Raw genomic sequence first — 15,099 nt, 5'->3', positions numbered from 1 at the left:
GATGAAGAAGATGTGGTTTATGTATACAATGGAATATTCCTCAGCCATTAGAAACGACAAATACCCACCATTTGCTTCAACGTGGATGGAACTGGAGGGTATTATGCTGAGTGAAATAAGTCGATCGGAGAAGGACAAACATTGTATGGTCTCATTCATTTGAGGAATATAAAGGATAGTGAAAGGGAATAGAGGGGAAAGGAGAAAAGATGAGTGGGAAGTATCAGAAAGGGAGACAGAACATGAGAGACTCCTAACTCTGGGAAACGAACTAGGGGTGGTGGAAGGGGAGGTGGGCAGGGGGTGGGGGTGACTGGGTGACGGGCACTGAGCGGGGCACTTGATGGGATGAGCACTGGGTGTTATTCTAGATGTTGACAAATTGAACACCAATAAAAAATAAATTTATAAAAAATAAGGCCATGTAGAAAGAAATAAAAACTCTATAGGATTAAAAAATAAACTATATACATAAAGCAAATGAGAGGGATCCCTGGGTGGCGCAGCGGTTTGGCGCCTGCCTTTGGCACATGGTGCGATCCTGGAGACCTGGGATCGAATCCCACATCGGGCTCCCGGTGCATGGAGCCTGCTTCTCCCTCTGCCTATGTCTCTGCCTCTCTCTCTCTCTCTCTCTCTCTGTGACTATCATAAATAAATAAAAATTAAAAAAAAAATTTTAAAAAAAAGCAAATGAGAATTGGCAAGAATTAAGCAAGTGTTAAACCTCATATCCAATCACATTTATATCTGACATAATAAAATCTTAGATTTTGCAAATTAATGACTTTCTTAAAAGAACAATACTATAAATTAAAGGCATTTTCCCCTTGTAATATTGAAAAACCACTGGCTTTAGAATAATTTTAGTAAGAACTGACCTAAAAGGAAATCTAGTGATTAACTGTGAATATCATTAGCTGAACTATTGCTGCTACTTCCTGGGTAGAGTCGATCACAGGAGCTTGTCTACACTGAAGGGGCTGTGGACCATGTAGAATTCACTGGGTAAGAAGAGAATTATGCACCATATGTGCACTGTACGATCAGCTGTTTTGTCCTGTCATTTGTCTCCAGCTGAGGACTCAGCCAATAGTCAGCAACAAGCATGAGATATCTGAATGCATATCCTTCCAAATGATTCTATTACCCAATCATTAAGAACCCCCAATTTCTTAGTCTTTGAAGATGAGGCCCTAGACATCATGAAGCAGAGAAGAGTCATCCCTCTATTCTTGTGCCCTGAATTCCTTTCCCACAGAATATGTGAATATAATAAAGCAGTTGTAAACCAGTAAAACAACTAGACCAATCTGCTTTAGGACACTTGTTAGGGAATAGTAAGTGGTAGAGAAACGTGGAGCCTGGAAGTAGGGAGCCTTCATGATAAAAACATGGCCTTGGCTTTAACACCAGGCTAGATGGGATCTGACTAGACCTTTAGGAGACCATTTGTAAAGCTGAAAATACCTCAGGGAGACAGTTAAAGGATGGGCAGACAGAAGAAAGTGTTATTGGACATTGGAGGAAAGAAGATGCTTGCTGTGAAGTGTTAGAGAGTTTAGCAAAACTGTCGCCTTTGGTAACATAGAAAATAGCAGAAAAAGTAACATTTGAATTAGAAGTCTGGGACATGTGGGTTATGCATATAGCAATGTACAATCACTTGTAAATAAATCATAATGACTCATAAAGACCTTTAATTACTGCCTGTGGGCTGTTTCTGAAGCCTTTCAGCTGTGAGTTTTTAAATATTTTATTTGAATTCAATTTGCCAACATATAGTATAACACCCAGTGCTCATCTCATCATGTGCTCTCCTTACTGACCGTCACCCAGCTACCTCATCCCCCCACCTTCCTCCCCTTCTGCAACCCTTTGTTACCCAGAGTTAGAAGTCTCTCATGATTTATCTTTCTCTCTAATTTTTCCCCACTCATCAACTGTGACTTTTGAGTTTAATCTTTTGAGGTCTTTTTTCTGTTTGTTTTTTTTTTAAACATTTACTCATTTCAGAGAGAGAGTGCACATGTGCACATGAACAGAGAGAAGGGGCAGAGGGAGAAGGCTCCACACTCAGGGCAGAGCCCCCTACAGGGCTCAATCCCACAACCCTGAGATCATGACCTGAACCAAAATCAAGAGTTGGTTGTTTAACTGAATGAGCCACCCAGGGACCCCTGTCTTAAGATCTTTTCAATCTCTATTCCACTAAGTCTTACAGGCATTGTTAGTGGCATTTCATCTATGCATTGATATACCAAAGTTAATATTAATAACTAAGAAATTGAAGAACATAATTTATTGGCATTTGTGTAGTAATCACAAGACCAAAGGAAGGACATACACAAATGTGTTCTTTGTTAAATAATGGTAACAAATAATGTTTATATAAGGCTTTAAATTGACAATAAGTATTGCCATATATAATCTCACTTGGTTTTCTTCGTTACCCTGTTAAGTAGTTGTCATTCCATTTCTTTATGTGAAAATTATCCACAATAAGTTATTTGCCCAAATCTATAGTTAATAAGTGTCTGACCAAGGACTGTATGCCAGGTTCTCTAATTCAAAGACTTTTGTTCTTTTTGAGAAAGAATTCTATGTATTTGTTACTTGTAAAGTTTTTGATTAGAGGTTCCTACATATTATGATAGTTGCAATTATTAGCTGTTAAAGGACAAAATTTCATCAAATTGAGAGTCCCATTATGTCCTCTACATGCCACTCTAAAAATAAGAGCTATACCATAGTCAAGTGTTTAAAAGAATAGGAGAAGGATGCCTGGGTGGCTCAGCGGTTGAGCGTCTGCCTTTGGCTCAGGGCATGGTCCCAGAGACCCAGGATTGAGTCCTGCGTCGGGCTTCCTGCAGGGAGCCTGCTTCTCCCTCTGCCTCTGTCTCTGCCACTCTCTCTGTGTCTCTCATGAATAAATGAATAAAATCTTTAAAAAATAAAAGAATAGGAGAAAATATAGATTATTTCAAATAAATGTGAAGAAAAATATTAGAAAAAGTTATACTTTTCTAACCTGGTAATTATTCCCATTGCCAGGTACTTCATGTTCAGACGGATTCACTGCAGGCTCCATTAAGTAATACTTCTTGATGAACTTTAATTTAATTTATTAGAATTTAATTTCCATAAAACTTAGTAGAAATATGGGCTGTCACAGAGTTTTTAAAAGGAGTCATCTAGTCTGACTATAGCTATTTTGTGAAGTAGAATAAAAGTGCCTTTATTATCTAACTCTTTAGTTCTAAATTATTAATAAAGCAATCTATATTTGTTCTTTGTTAGTATCCAAGGAAACTCTATGATTTAATTGATCTCAATAAGCATGTCTTGAGTATAACCATATGCAAGGTACATGCTGCAGACCTGGAAGCATATAATGGCAATAACCTATGGTCCCTGATCTCCAGTGAAAGCAGCCCACAAACACTTGCATTGACAGAGCAGACTTTGGCAAGTGCCATACATGGAGGGATTATATGTGGTAGAGGAACTGGAGAAGAGATTTAATCCAGACCCACACTGTGTGGGAAAGCTTTAATAAGAAAATATATAAATAAATAAATAAAAGAAAATATAAGTGCACTTAAAGCCTCCAAGACTTGGGGCACCTGGGTGGCCCAGCGGTTGAGCATCTGCCTTCAGCCGAGGGTGTGATCCTGGAGTCCTGGGATCAAGTCCCACATCAGGGTCCCTGCAGGGAGTCGTCTTCTCCCTCTGACTATGCCTTTGCCTCTCTCTCTGTGTCTCCCATGAATAAATAAAATCTTTTTTAAAAGCCTCCAAAATTTGAAGGATGATAAATACTCATATTTCCACTTCAGTTCTATTGAACTATTTTTAATATCCCTATTTGGTAGGCTTGGTTTTGTAAATCCAAGTTCTCAGCAACAACTTTGTATTTAATTCTATATGTATTGATTGTTCATAAAACTTTCATGTAAATTATGACCAATATATCATGGCCTGTAAGACATTTTTCAATAAATAGCATTCATCTTCTCCACTAGACAAGAGATAAATAAAACACATAGTAAAGATGGGCCCAAACTAACATCTGTACTGAGAAGCTTGTATAGGGAGAGAGGGAGATGGAGCAACGCGTGATCCAAATGCACCTGTTAAGCAAACCTTGCTTAATTTACTTGCCAGTCACAGCAAAGCCTGTGGATCAGCTTGCCAATCTATTCTCTGGAATTCTGGGCACTGCTGGAGACTGACAGAAAGACCAAAGCTTGGTAAAGAGAGTTTTGATTTTTAAAAGAGAGAAGGAAAAGAAATTCCATAATCCAGGAATCTTGAGTTTGACCTCAGGCAATATCTTGAACTAGGTTATTTAAAGGGGGATTTACTGCTGTGGTGGGTTTGTGTCTTCCCCAAAATTCATAGATTGAAGTCCTAACCACCAGTATCTCAGGATATGGCTATATTTGGAGATAGGGTCTTTAAAGAGGTGATTAAGTTAATATGAGGTCAGATGGTGGGCTCTAATCCAATATGACTGGTGTCCTACATTTGATCTCATCCAAACGGCCAAAAAACAATATGACTGGTGTCCTTTTTGGAAAAGGATGTTAGGACATAGATACACACAGAGGGATGACCATGTGAGGACACAGGGAGAAGGTGGCCATCTACCAGCTAAGGAGAGAAACCTCAAAAGACACTAGTCCAGGGCACCTGGGTGGCTCAGTGGTTGAGCATCTGCCTTCAGCTCAGGTCATGATCCCTGGGTCCTGGGATCAAGTCCCGCATCAAGGAGCCTGCTTCTCCCTCTGCCTATGTCTCTGCCTCTCTCTCTGTGTCTCTCATGAATAAATAAATAAAATCTTAAAAATGAAGAAGTAACTAATCCTGCTAACACCTTGATCTCAGAATTCTAGCCTTCAGAACTGTGAAAAAATAAATTTCTGTTACTTAAGCCACTCCTGTCTGTGGTATAAGTTGTGGCAGCCCTAGCAAGCTAATACACCTGCTAAGCTAAGTACTAATCACATGGCCACAACATAAAGACAATGACCTTTAATGACTGTTACCACAGTAAATGGGTGCCTAGGTGACTCAGTCGGTTTAATGTCTGCCTTCAGCTCAAGGGTCCTAGGATCAAGGTCCACACTGGGCTCCCTACTTGGCAGGGAGCCTACTTCTCCCTCTCCCCCTGCTTGTGCTTTTGTGTACTCTCTCTCTCTCTCTCTATCTCTCTCCCCGTTAAATAAATAAAATATTTTTTTAAAAAAAGTTACAATAAAAACTATGATTTTTAATGATTTTTATGATTTTTTTATGATTCTCTGTACTCATTATATCATTCAGAACCTGGTCACAAGAGATAAGTCACACCAGTTATTTTAACAGAAGTAATCCAAAAAATTGTTAATTGGAAAAAAAAAGTGTTAACTAGCTGTCTTAGTTTCCAGGGGCTGCCGTAACTTAGTACTACAGACTGGATGGTTTCAACACCCGAAGTTTATTGTCTCCTAGTTCTAGAGGCTAGAGGCCCGAGATTAAAGTATCAGGAGGATTGTTTCCTCCTGGGGGCTGTAAGGGAGCATCTGTGAGGGAGAATCCTGGTTTCTGGTGGTTTACTGGCCATCTTTAGCATGCCTTAGTTTGCTGTTGTTACAGCACGCTGGTGTCTGCCTGTCCACATGGCATGCTCTCTGTGGCCGTGTCTGTCTCTGTGACCACGCTTCTCCTTTCTATGAGGACACAGTTATATTGCATTAGGACCCACCCTAATGGTCTCATCTTAACTGGGTCATCTGTGAGGACCTGCAGAACCAACACTAAAATGGAGTCTCTTGTGTCGGGGCAGAAATGAAATTGGCCAATGCAGGTGCTCTAAAGAAAATAAAACTTGGGGCACCTGGGTGGCTCAGTGGTTGAGCCTCTGCCTTTGGCTCAAGGCATGATCCCAGGGTCCTGGGATCGAGTCCTGCATTTGGGTTCCCTGCAGGGAGCCTGCTTCTCCCTCTGCCTATGTCTCTGCTTCTCTCAGTGTGTCTCTCATGAATAAAAAAAGGTCTTAAAAAAAAAAAAGAAAGAAAGAAATTTAACCTTACTTAGCAGAAGTTGTAAGAAATGACAGCTCTTCTCAGAAACTAGTAGCAGATGCCAGCCAATCCCCAAACACCAAGTCTATCCATGCCATCTCTGGACTTCTTGTTCCCTGACTCAACTACCCTGATCCAAGTAGGGAAAAAGGCCACTTTTTTCAGCTGAAAAAAGCCTAATAACTTCCACAGTTACCCCATAAAAATCCCTTGGTCTGTGAGCAACTCAAAACTCATTGCTCCTAGAGCTTTGAGTTTCCTGGCCTGCAGGTTGAAACCCTCACAATAAATTCTTCTTTCTCCTTTGTTTTACTGTTTCTGATAGACCCTATCCCCAAATGAGGGCATATTCACAGGTAGTAGGGGGTAAGGAACTTCACATCTTTTGAAGGGACACAATTCAATCCATAATATGAGGTAACCTAAAAAGCAAAGCATCTTCACAGAGGTAGCAACTGTAGGCAGAGCTAACACTCCTGAAGTTGGAGGAGCAAAGAAAAGGAGTTGATTATTACAATGTAAAAGCCTGGAGGAGGGGCCCCAAGAAGCTGAAGCTCAGTCACCTGAGGAAGAAGCACTTGCTCTCAGCTGGTGGCGGTGCCTCTGAGGCAGTGCACTGAGGCTGCTCCCGCAAGGACTGCAAACACTCAAATGTTGGGGAAGTTGGATTCAGCTGCTGTACATGAAGGCACTGCTTCCGAGTGAAGTGTCACCTGGAGGATGCCCCCCAAGAACTGCAGGGGAACTGCAAGAGAGGGGAAGAAGCCTCCTTCTTCCTCCTTCAGTCTCTAATGCCCCCTGTGGGCAGATCTCCGCAGGGAGCAGCTGACAAAGCAGAGCTGTGGTTTGCAGAGCTTCCAGCCCCAGCATCGCAAAGCAAAGCAAAGCAAAGCAAAGCAAAGCAAAGCAAAGCAAAGCAAAGCAAAGCAAAGCAAAGCAAAGCAAAGCAAGGATGGTTGGTAGCTGAGGAAAAAAAATCCATATCCAGCACATTTTTCATTGTTTAATTTGATTGAGTCAGGATCAGCAAATGACTCTGTGACTAACAGAGAAAAATGTCTGAGATTGTGGTCCTGCAAATTTGTTTTTTTTTAAGATTTATTTATTTTTAGAGAGATAGAAAGCATGGGGGAGGGGCAGAAGGAGAAGGAGAAAGAGAATCTCATGCAGACTCTGCACTGAGCGCATAGCCTGACTCAGGGCTCAATCCCACAAACCTGAGATCAGGACCTGAGCCGAAACCAAGAGTTGGACATTTAACTGACTGTACTACTGAAGTTTCCCTGTGGCCCTACAAATATTGACCTAAAGGTGTTGCAAAATTCCTGGATTTGTGGTTACTGGTATATATAAATTTTGCCTTAAATTTTTTGTCTATTAAATGGGTATGATAATATAAATATCTTGTAGGATTGTTAAAAGGATACATAAAAAGCACACAGAACACTAGATGACACAAAGAGTTCAGTACTCATTAAATAAATGCTAGCTAATATTTCATTACCATCATGTTTAAATAGATAATCAAAAACTAAAACATTAACCTGTTTTAGGGACGATATTTTCCTATACAGGGAATTAATGAAACTTAAGATACAGGCATTTGCTCATTGCCAATAAAACATCTGCAAATAAATGAAAACAATATGATTGTCTACTACTAATTGATAGTGGCTCCCTGGATTTGCTGCTCTGAGAATCTGAGGCGCCATCTGGGTTTGGAGGGAAAGAAGTTCAAAATTAGTTAGCGATCTCTACTAACTGCATGAGAGAAGTCATAGGTGGAACTCCTGTCTCCTCCACGATTTTATCAACATTGGTAAAATGGTATGGCTTTAGGGTCAAAACTTTATTCAAATTCTAGACTGAGAATGGAGATAACACCTTCTCCAATGGTAATTTTGAGGATTAAATGAAACAAAAAGAAAGAGAATTCTACCATCTTTATGGAACTCAGTATTAGTTGTTCTTTCTCCTATATGCAGTAGGACAACAATGCATAATAAACCTATAACTGTGTTTATACTTATTAAATTTCATAATGTTGTTATGATTTAATCAGCTATATAAAAAATAGTCATTATAAAATGCATTTTCTTATAAAATGGCTAACATATTCCAAATTTATTTATTCTATAGCAGGATACCTACAGTCACATCATTTATCCCTCAAACTTAAATGAAACTGTTTTTGGAGAATGACTAAGTATGGATAAAGTTTGGCCTCTCTATACATATAATTACTTCACCATCTACAGGTGATGCAGATTAAATGTGATTTGTTATCTTTCCTTATCTATTGCTGAATTAGGAGACAATTTTCTTTTACTTTTTTACTAATATGAAGGGCAATAAAATGCAATTTTTCATCATCTGAGAAACAAAAGGAACAATTTCATGGGTAAAAATAAGTAGCTTCCATGGAGGAAGATCTGGTTAGAATAGACCCTTGTTTTTTTGTGAAAAGGTTAGTGTCCATGTTTCAGTTTTGCCATTAAATGAATTTCATGAACTTCATGTAGTTCCGTGAAGTATCTGCTGCAGATAGTGCATTTTTCTAACATACTCTTTCAAAGGCGTCCCTTACAGAAATCAAAAGTACTCTATACTTGTCAAAAAAATCTGGTGAACATATAAATATTCATAAATAGCATCAGACAGACATGTTATTTCTCGGATCTTCAGTTTTCTTTCTACTTCATTGTTCAAATAGGCAGCACCACCTGGTGGCTAAATAAAATTATTGAAATTTTATTGCATCTTAAAAATGAAGAAAATGTAGTCAGCAGCAGAAAAATACCTAATTATTTTTTACATTAAGTTGGGGCTATTCCTTATAAATTTTTATGCTTACTGGTTTTCTCGTTTTAGTTATGTCTAGTTTTAAAAATACATACAACTAAACATGACAAGTTTTATCCATTGTTAAATATTCTTGTTTTCTGTATACTCTTTAGTGTTTATGAAAAGATATATTTGTATAATTTTAATGATGCTATTTTTAAAACTAAAATTTAAAATACTTTTGCAAAATTCATCCTCTTGAGACACTTTAATTCACTCACTAAAATTATCTTATTGCTCTTCTCTTGAAACTATTCTCATTTGTAAAGAACCCTAGTCACAGACATTTTAAAAATAACTTTACTTATAAAATACCATCAAAATTAATAGGAGTTATTTGGAGGAAGGCATGTAATTATTACATTGTAATTATGGCTTTAGACGCAGTATTGAGTTTCCAAAGATACACTGGATTTAAAAAGAAAAAAGAAAAAAAGTAGTGCTGCTGCCCTCTTGTGGTTTAAAGTGTGTATTTTTCTCTAGAAATAAAATCCTAGCATCTAAGAAATAATGCTTTTGATATTTAATGACAAAATTGAGTATGAGCTATGTTTTTACATTTGACAAAAGTAATATAATAAATAGTCCACTAACTACCATAGCTAGGAGTTGGAATGTTCTAGTTAATTCTATATCATTGATAATAGAAGCCTGGTGATTAACTTATTTTAATCTGTTTGGTAAAAAAAAAAAATTAACCATAAAAATCCCCTCTCATGTAACTTTTAGCATTCTTCACCCATTCCATGGAATATATTTTTGCAAATGGGTAAGGATAAGCCAGCGCCCTCCAAATGAAACTGGAAACTAGTGTAATTTCCTACTTTCCTAGTGTTACATAGTAGAATAAATTACCTTCAAACTACTTCAAAATTCACACAAAACCAAATACAAAACAAAAACCAAAACCAAAATCCTTTTTCATTTTGCTACTGTTTTAGCCTGGGATAAGTTCAGGAGTCTTTTCCAAGGTCCAGGACGTGCATTTACCTCACTGAAACACTCTGGCCCTTGCAATTATTGCACTGAAAGGAAAACAAGCTTTAGATGCACATTCCAAATGGAAGAGCCAAGCTTCCCTCGCATTGGCTCTGCTGTTCTGCTTCTAGAAATGAATAGTGCTTTTCAGATTTCTCCATATGAACAGGACTAATTCTCTAAGAGCCTACTCCGTGTTTACATCTCTCACCTCCCAAGCACGTTATTGTGGATTAAAGGCAAACAAGACCGAAACAAAGGGATGATTCTGCCCAGGGCCTTAAACCCCAGGCACTGTTTTCCAACTCTCTCTGAAATTTCCTCTGACCACCCCTTCTCTATAATATTCTACAATGCTATCCTATTGAGAAAATAGGATTTTGTGATTACTGAGGAGGGAATATAAAGCAATCGTTTTTATTCTGCCCTTATTTGCTTAGTTCCAGAGGAAACAAGCAGTTGCTAGCAAAAATGGGAGGTATGGCTTGGGGCACCACTGTCCCACGGAGCCTGGCATTCTGGTGCCTCTTGTGGTCTTCATGTGCTACTTTTCCCCTGGGGACTTGGGCTTTTTAACATCACTTCATCTGAGTGGTTTTATTTGAGGAAGGGATATTTCCTTTTTCTCTTTCTTATCTTTTCTTAAGTAGCCTCTAGATTGACCCAGAATACCATTAGCAGAAGAAGAGTGAGAGCAAGGGGAGCGGGCCTGTGGCACTCACCATGCTCAGGGCTGTTCGTACAAGATCAGCGCTGCTGATTCCTATCTATTTAACGGAAAAAACAGGATCTGTAGAGGGCAGAGAGAGGCTGGGTTGTCCAGCTTAGAACGAGACCTGAGTTTTGCATGTCCCAACCATGCACTGAAGAAGTTCCCACCTGATCCTCTGTTCTTTGCTTCCCCAATCAGCTGCAAACACTCATTCTGATCCACAGATATATTCTATGCTGTCTGACCCTTGAACACGAGAGATAGGGGATATGGTGAAGGAGAAGCAGAGAAAACTGAGAAGCTCACAATGTGGGTACCTTCCTGTCAGGCAGCAACTTCTCTACCCAGATGCAGCCCTGCCACATGCCCCGACCGTGGTGAGCTCTAGCTGTCCCAGAACTCACTGAATCCTTTCCTCTGATTTCCCCAGAAGGGACTCGTAAACCTTCAGTGAGATGAAGGGACGCTCTGTTCAGCATATCTTCTCCTTTAAGAGTCTTGATTACAGTGCCAACATTGCCCTTGCCTCATGCAGCTAGGATGGCTGATGCTACTCATTTGAGAGAGGGAGGGCGAAAGAAGAACTCACTGAGAATCTCTAAGATCCTGGTAAAAATCTGTCTTAGATACCTGTGGGAGAACATATGTTTTTAATTTGATGATTTTCCTTTAAATTTATGTATGCACTTGGCACATTCTCCTGTACACATGTGACATAGATAAGCAACCTTAAAATTTATGTAACAGAAACCATTAGTTGACATAGTACTGGGTGAAACAAATCAGATTTGGAAGAGGGCATACTCTCTCTATAAAAAAACAAAACTAGAGCAATGGTTATCCTTATGGGGATGGTAACTGATATGAAGCACACGGGGGCTTTGGGGATGCTGCTAATATTCTGTTTCTTGATCTGTGTGCTGATTAAACGGGTATATTCACATTATGACAATTAACTACCTTTCCAAACCCATGGGAAGGATTGATTCTAAAGTGTTCTGATTATCCCATTCACCTTGAATTAGACACCCAAAACCCAAAGGCAAGAGGCAGAAGCTCATTTAATTCAAGTTTAGTGAACAAACACAAAAGTAGTATCACTTATCTCTCATCTGCCTCGTCTGGTCTATATATCAAATTAGAGACACTCAGAGCCCAGAGCTTCTCACAGCAGTGGATGTGATGGGAGCCACCATTCTCCTACTACACTTGACTGCTTCTGGCCCATGCCTGAGGGTAGGTATTGAGGGATGGCAAGGAGATGAGCCAACTCTCAAAGCATCTTCTGATCAAGCAGAATGTGCACAGATATTCACCTCCTTTGACCATGCTTCAGCCTCTCACAGTACTCTCTCTACTTGCCACTGTCACTTGGTTAAGTCTTGCTTGCCCTTGTATTGACATCACCAAGTTTCCTCTCAGTGAAATGGGGCTTTATCTGTTAGTGGTTCAGGTATCCATCTTTCTTAGAAAAGCAAATATTAACAAAATTAAAATGTGGCACTTTTAGATAGAAAATGTGATAGAGGAAATGACAAATAAATACTTGCATTTTTAGAAAAGTTGCATCTTCCAAGGCAAGAACATTCAAACAACTTTTTAAGAAAAGTCTCTATACACTCCCACTGTTGATAGAAGTACTATTCCGTGGAAATTTCAATGATGGTGGAAATGTTCTATCCTCTAAACACTAGCCAATGTGGCTAAAGGCTCTTGAAATATGGCTGGTGTGACTGAGGAGCTAAAATGTTAACTTAATTGTAATTTAATTAAACACATGTATCAGACAGTGCAGCTCTATAGGAATACAAGTTCCTTTGCCGCTGTGATCCTGACAGTGTTCTCTTTTATAAACTCCACTACTGAACCGCTGGTGTTTTGCCCTTTATGCTTCAACCACCTTGATTTACTTAAGGTAATTTACATGCCATTTCTCTCCACCATCTCCTTCTTCATCCTGTCCCTTCTGCACAGAGAGCCCTTCTTTCTCATTCTTCCACGTTTTACATCTTTCCACTTCCAGCCTCTTTATCTTCTAACATTCTTGGTCCATTAGGGAAGCATCCTTGACCTACTAATTCTTAGTTAAGTACCCACTTTGTTTCCTTTCCAAAGTATATTGTGCTTCTTTATCATAAAACTCCACTGAAATATAATGATCTCATATGCATCTTCTTTTTCACTGTCTTCTAAGTTCCTTGAGGGTCTTATACATTGTTGTGTTTCCAAGTATTAAGGCAAATAGAATGCATTAAGTAAGGGTTCCATGAATTAATGAATGAATTATAAGGAAAGTAGCAGTCTATCCAAGAGTCTGTAGTGTTATATTTCCAAGTATTAAGGCAATTAGGTTGTATTCAACTAGGGTTTCATGAATGAATGAATGAATTATAAAGAAAGTAGCAGTCTATCCAAGAGTCCATAGCCCAGAGATCTGGGAAGTTAAGGAGTTTGTGGAAGGGGGCAAATACATCTTGAGGGAATCCCCTGGAAAAAAACCCAAAAGTGGTCTACAAATTAATTATAACATACTTATTAAAATTATACTGATCACTTTTAGTGTATTGTGCTATTTTGAGGGCTTTATTTTTGTAAACATAAAGAAGGTTTAAATTCATTCTCAGCCCTGGTTCCTCTAAATTAAGTTTCTGTTGTACGTGGGAGTTCTCAGAACCTCACCTGCAGACCCGTGACTAAAGTCCCTGCCATGTCCTGTGTCTCTGCCCCTGGGAGTCCTGGTCACCCACATATTTGCTCAGAGTTGCTTTGTTCCTCATGGAAGCACACTTGACTGCAGCTGTTTCTCAAACATCCATGCTTAGGGCTCAATGCTGGATGAATTATCCAGAGGATCCTTTGTAAATTTTTAATCACTGTTTTAAAAATGTAAAATTAACATAACAGCAATGTTAAAGCCCATTTTTTAAAAAATGTACTATTACAGAAACTTAATTTAGAGGAACCAAGGCCAAGAATGAATTTAAACCTTCTTTATGTTTACAAAAATAAGGCCCTCAAAATAGCACAATACACTAAAAGTGATCAGTATAATTGTAATAAGTATGTTATAATTAATTTCCACTTACGACCTCTTACTAGCTTTTAAATGTGTTGTTGCTGTCAGAGATAAGATGTGTAAGAAGAGAATAGCAACATTGTAATATTTAGGCCTGGTCCAGTATGCAAAATCCTGCTGCCTTTCTGGTCTTACACCTTGGAATGGGCAGCAATGTGAATATCTCGTAGAGAACAGACGAGAACGGGCATAGAGCCATCTTGGGAAGGAGCCCTCCATGAGGGATCGTTTCCTGCCGGGAGCAAATCCACATTAGCCCAAAGAGACTAGAGATGAACTGTCAGATGTAGCCACCGAGAGGAGCGGCCATCAGTGATTATCTGGGGCTTACATCTACCCATGCCAGAAAATGAGTTTGTGTTCCCCAGCAAGGATTTTTGCACAAAAGCAAGCAAGGATGAGAAAAAGAAGTAGTCTTTGGATAGCATTCGCTGTACCCAGGTGGTTTTAAAGCCATAGATTGCATACCTGTCAAGTTATGCTATGCTTTGCTGAGTCTTCCCTCTTGCCTCCTCCCAGTTCTCACTCTGAAGATGCCAAAGGCTGCATAGTGAAAGGGTGCCAAGAGGTGTAAAATTACATGAAAGATTGAAGTTTCAATATTAGATCAGACTAGACTTTTTTTTAATTTTGAAAGAATTTAAGGCTTACAGAAAAGTTGCAAAAATAGCACAGAGTTCCCATATAATTTCACCCAGCTTCCCCTCAGGTTAGCATCTTATATAACCATAGTACAATTATATAAAGGAATTCATATTGAGTAGAATACTATTACCTGAGCTACAGAACGCAACTGGATTTCACCAGCTATTCCAGTGATGTCCTTTTAATGTTCCAGGATCCAGCCCACATGGTATTTAATTTTTATGTTTCCCTAGTCTCCTCTTTGGTTCTTTCTTGTCTTTTATGACCTTGAAGGAGTCCTGTTGGTTATTTTGTAGATTATCTCTCAGTTTGAGGTTGTTGATGTGTCCTTTCATGATTGGATGAAGGTCATGTATTTTAGCAAGAATACCACAGAACTGATGCACCCTTCTTGATGCAGAACATCAGAGGATATATGATACTAATAAGATAAATTGCGTGTATCTATTGCTAACAGTGCTAACTGGGCGGAGGTGGTGTCAGCCGTTTACCCACTCTAAGGTTGGTAGTCTTCCCTTTTCAACTAATAAAGATCTTGGGGGAAGCTCTTAAAGGCAATGAAAATTCCCTGTTTCTTCTCAAACTTTTGCCTACTAATTTTAGCATCATGCCTATTCTATTTCCCTCATTCTTCTGCATTTAGCAGTTGGAATTATTTTATAAAGGAAGAGTTGTTCTTTCCCTCACATTTATTTACTTTTTCAGTTATTTAGATTTATCAGTATGAACTCAGAGATATTTACTTAATTCTATGGGTTATAAGACAGTATTATCAC

General features: G+C 38.9%; 1 long non-coding RNA gene across 4 annotated transcripts in view; it reads right to left on the bottom strand.

Moving 5' to 3' along the window:
• LOC140603688 (uncharacterized) overlaps positions 1-14,521 on the bottom strand; it is a 91,769-nt gene extending 77,248 nt beyond the window's left edge. The window contains exons 1-2 of one of the 4 annotated variants that reach the window (XR_012006648.1): positions 14,454-14,521; positions 14,147-14,221 (exon numbers count right to left, since the gene is read on the bottom strand). This is a non-coding gene — a long non-coding RNA (uncharacterized lncRNA). The remainder of the gene's footprint in view (positions 1-14,146; positions 14,222-14,453) is intronic. The other 3 variants (XR_012006644.1, XR_012006645.1, XR_012006650.1) reach the window with 3 other exon arrangements.
• Between the last annotated feature and the right edge of the window lie 578 nt (positions 14,522-15,099).

Source organism: Canis lupus, chromosome 14 (genome assembly GCF_048164855.1).
Source record: "Canis lupus baileyi chromosome 14, mCanLup2.hap1, whole genome shotgun sequence".
Taxonomy (NCBI): Eukaryota; Metazoa; Chordata; class Mammalia; order Carnivora; family Canidae; genus Canis; species Canis lupus.
This window is presented reverse-complemented; position numbering and strand designations above follow the sequence as displayed.